Genomic DNA, 4878 nt, shown 5'->3' on the forward strand with positions numbered 1-4878 from the left:
TCCCACCCAACCCACCATGCTCCTCACACAGCCCGCTGGCATGGTGTGCGTGTGTGTGTGTGCGCGTACTGAGCTGGACCTGCTGCCAGTGTGGACGGGGGCTAGATGCTTGCTTCTTATTCTTTTAGGATGGCATGTGATGCAATGTTCTACAGCTATAAAAGTAAAACAACAGAGTAGCAGTGATTTCAAATCAAGGAGCACTACAGCACTTCATTTAGTGACGACACACAGAGACAGCAGGCCCAGCAGAGAGCAGCCTCTCTGACAAGCTCTCCGACCCTCACACTTTACCTGCAGCTCCTTGTGGCAAGAGAAGAGAAGGAATACGTGTGTTAGTAGACTTAAGACGGTTAGAACAACAGACATGTTCCTTCTACAGCAAGTCAGGACAAAACAAGTGGGACAAACAAGACATTAATGTTGTTAAACTGGAACAAAATATCACGTGTGGTCGAGAGTAGTGACAAAAAAGAGTGACAGAACTGAGCGGAGTGATTTGAAACTGTAATATTTTAAAGATGATGTATGGAAATACTTTTTACTACCCACCCTCAACATATTATCTTTTAATCAAAATCTAAAAACTACAGGTTTTTTTTTACACATCTTCTTACTTTCCGGACTTGCACAGAAGCTCCGTCGTGTGCGTGTAAATTCTCACCTCAGCATCCTCCAACTCCACATCTAAGAAGTCAAAGTCCTTGAAGACACCAAACTGCTGCTCACTGCCTGTATCCTCCCCCTGCACCTCCTCCTCTCTGACCACCTCCTCCACTGTGGGTATGAGGCTGGTCTGCTGGTCCGCAGAGTCCAGGTCCTCGCTGGATGAGAACACCACCTGCACAGGGACGGAGGAGAAAGTCTTTGAGTGTCAGAGAGGAAAATACAATCGTGTTGTATGTTCCATAAAATAATAATAAGAAATAAATAAATAAAAAACGCCACTATTCAAACAAAAATCAATCACAATTAACACAACAACACAAAGAAAAGATAGCAGCAGCGGTATTCTTAACAGTGAATTTACAGAGACCTGTCTGAGGCTTTAGAGTAGGAGAGGGAGTCTTACAGATGGGTTTTTGGAATGCCAGACTCTGGGCCACATAACGACAGGACGTTCATCAGCCTCTCTTCTGGTTCGTCTCTGGAAAAAGAACAAACGGAGAAACTTGTTGTACTTTCTGTACCAAATTATGACGCACACTGTAGTTTGTGCACAGCCTCTTCAGAGTCCAACGCCACCACAGCAACACGGAGTGAGAGAGTAAGAGTGAAATAAACACAATGCCTTCAACATTATTAAACTATTTGCTTTGTTTTATGGACGTTTGTTTAACTGGATCAAATTAATACAAGTTCACTTGTCAAACCACTTCCATGTGTGGTCCGTGATAGAAACAGAAACTATTTAATATTATTAGATTTATATTCCTGTTTCTGTGAGAATATTGTACCACAGTGAAGTAATTGCTGACAATGTAGGGTTATTAAAATCAGTGTGTTTTTGTACAGTGGGTTCAAAATACAAAGCTGCAGGTAGAATAGTGAAGTTTGTTCAGCAGTTTGTTTGAGATCCGTTGAGTTCTGTGAAGATAAAATAGTTTTGTTGGCTGTATGGTGATTCTGAGCACATATCAGATCTAATGAAGATGGATGGATCTGGTTGAAGCTTCACCTTGAACGGTGCCTTGCTCCACCCGCTGGTTTTGAGTTAGTGCACAGTGTGGGTGCCTTGTGTCTGTTTGAGCAAGGTACCTGGAGAGTTGAAGGTCTCTTCCAGCCTCACTGGCACCAGACCGTTGGAGTTGGAGCCGGACGACGTGCGGAGGAGGTACTCCGCGGTTACAGCAATCACCTGCGGCTTTCCGTTCCGGCCCGCTGCAGTACGCTGGTCACCGTATATTATGCCCTCATGATCGGCGTTCTATGAAATCGAATAACACCAGTTAGCAATGAAGACTACAAAGAACACCCCTCAAAGTGAAACCAGTAAGCGCGAGCAGATACAGCGGCACCACAGACCTCCGAGATGTCAAAGTGGAAGTCTAGAGTCTTGCCGGGCAGCTCTTTGGAAGAGTTGTTGAATATGCGCGTAAAGGCGATTTCTGGGAGAGCCGCAGGACTCTGTTCTGTAGGGAGCGCTGCCACGTCATCTGGAACGACGAGGGGCTGGCCGAGCGAGACACCACCAGCTTCAGAATGTTTTGGGCCTCCTTCCAGTGTGGGCTCTGTGAAACACAGAACACAGAAACATAATGATCCCACTGTGAGATATCAGGCTGCGTAGGATGTTTCTCTAGAATGCATAATGTGAAATTTGCCTCAGAAAACCAAATAAACCCCCACACACAGCAGCTACGACTCGTGTGGCTATCAGCTATGCCTGCGCTCATGTGAAAGGACGAGCCAACGAATACAACTCGCGGTGCACACCAGTGCACATGTGCTGGAATACTGTTTACGCACAAATACAATGCGTTCTACACAAGGCGGCTCTGGTTAGTAAACCAAGTGCAGAGTCGGCCTGAGCAATAATGATATTAACAGCAGTGAGAAGCAGCTGAGAGTGAAGTGAAAAGCATACAGAGCCCTGGGTAAAAAGCTTCCATAAAGAGCTGTGGCTGCAATAAAGTAGACCTCTTAACAATGACCCTCAGATACGTTATTCTGTCTTAATTCTCAATTGTTGCTGCGCTATTTATAGACCAGAATTCATCCAGTGAAGAGTGGTCAACATACATCAGGCTGTATATGAAAATAGGCTGCGCCCCGCAGAGTCCAACCAAACATGGAAACTGACCAAAAGTAGATCCGTGTTTACTGGCTCCTCGTAAACTCTCACTGGCCCAGCAGCAAAAATTAACATAACTCTTCTTATCGCATAATGTATTAATTATAGGGGCCCTATATTAACAACACTTACAGCTAAAAAGAAAATTCAATCATTCCCTTATAATAATTTTTATTGGTGTTAGCTAATATACAAACACTGAGCAGCTGAAACAGAAAAGTCTTGCACGGGCAACAAACACACCAGGAACCCATGATAAGTAATTTTATGAGCGAGCCTGTCTATTTAGTTCGCATCCTGTGTTTTTTTTACTAGAAAACAACCTCATAGTGGATAAAAACACAATGTCCTGCAGGGACGAAAGGACGAGGTGTGATCATGTCAGTAATTTCATTGGTGCACGGAAATTATAACTTAAAAACAGCCTCATGAAAGTTTTTCTTAGCTTGTTTATCTCATGGAGCTTCATGTTAGAGAACATACCACGGTGGTATTAAACAACAACTCGTCTCTTAAAGCAAGACCACATGTGGTAACGTCTCCAGGGAAATTAAAGTTCCACTGGTCCGATCAGTTTTGTACTTGGTCTCACCAAACTATTTATAACACATATTTGCAGACAAGTGGTGGTTATGAGGATGTATTTATACATATATTTTTCTACAAAAGTAATTTTCTCTACTGCATTAATTTATGAGCAAATAAGAAAAAAAATACCTGATAATATTATCAGGTATAACTTGCACAGCGTAAGTCACGAAGTGAGATATTTAAACTAGAAGGTGCGTGAAATTCTCACCTGAACATATTTTGCCGATGAATCTTCATGAATCTCCAGGTTGAACTGTTGACCGGGGGCTGCTGATAGGTTCAATATGACTCCAGCAGGCTGTAAGATTGAATCTGCAGCAGGACTGCTGCATGCCTGGGAAGGCCTTAGCAGCAACTGAGAGACAGAAGATGGACACATTACCGGTTTGATCTTACAATATGTGACTAACAGCGACAGTTTCGATCTCGTGTTGCATACCTCAGCCACGGGTACGTGACCAGGCTTTCAAGGTTTTCTCAGCAAAGGCATCGTGGAGGGTAGCGAACAGGTCCACCGTTGGATCCAGTTGGTGCAGTCCGTACGGAGTAGCTGTTGTGTGCTGTAGAGGCTCAATCATGTGGGCCAGGTTGCAGGCGTTGGCCACTTCTCGTCTCCTGGCACACCTTGGCTATTTTATCAGCCGTCTCCTTTGCAGAAAGGAGTAGGGCTGTCAAAGTGCTGATGAGGTGTTGGGTAGGAGGCACAGGATATTCAAAGGAAAACCTGCAGACACGACAACGTACAGGCGTCACTACTTAGACATGAATCCTATGAAGCAAAGATATCATCAAAGTTAAAGGTAAAGTCAACGTGACAGAAACTGCACTAAATGTAAAGAAGAAAACGACGGTGTCAGGGTTTAATAATACGGTGTTCTCAATTTCAAATTTCAATTTAGCTTCCTGACTCACAAACAACATTAGTTATCAGCACTACAATTTTATTTTTATTGATTAACATTGATATTTTAAATACAAAAAACATAACAACAGTCAATGCGGGAGTCAGCAGGGACTCTCTCGGTCCTGCACGCCTCACCTGCCACTTGTGGAAGGGTCTACCAGCGTGATGTCCTGGAGACCACTGATGGTTTGCGCTGAGCAAGTGTGGATGGTGAGGCTCCTAGAGTCGAAGCGGAGGTGAAGCCTTCAGGAAAGAGCTGCAGGAAGCCAGCGGAAGCTGTACCATTCAAGCTTGGCCGGACACTTCTCCAGACGTCTCTGCTGTCGCGGGCGATCCAGAGGCAGCTGCGCCAGCAGCTTGTTCAGCAGCCGCATGCGCCAGCCAGGTACTCGAACTGCGTAGTCGCGACTCCAGCAACGATGCGGCGATCCAGAACACGGTGGCCATCAATTCGAAGGTCCAACGGGGGGGATGTGTCCCCCCTGGCCCCCTCCCCACCCAGTGACGATAAGCTCCGCGTCGCGCGCAGGTTTTCCGTGGCTCCGCCGAGCCGGTCGGCTACGTCCAGGGTGTTTGCTCCTGCGTCCTG

At 45.4% G+C, this 4878-nt stretch overlaps 1 protein-coding gene across 8 annotated transcripts in view; it reads left to right on the plus strand.

The window, feature by feature from the left end:
* fryl (FRY like transcription coactivator) overlaps positions 1 to 4878 on the plus strand; it is a 69308-nt gene that overhangs the window by 52609 nt on the left and 11821 nt on the right. The gene's annotated exons all lie outside the window — the stretch shown is intronic.

The sequence above is a fragment of the Seriola dumerili genome, unplaced genomic scaffold (genome assembly GCF_002260705.1).
Source record: "Seriola dumerili isolate Sdu_G_001 unplaced genomic scaffold, Sdu_1.0 BDQW01000155.1, whole genome shotgun sequence".
NCBI lineage: Eukaryota > Metazoa > Chordata > Actinopteri > Carangiformes > Carangidae > Seriola > Seriola dumerili.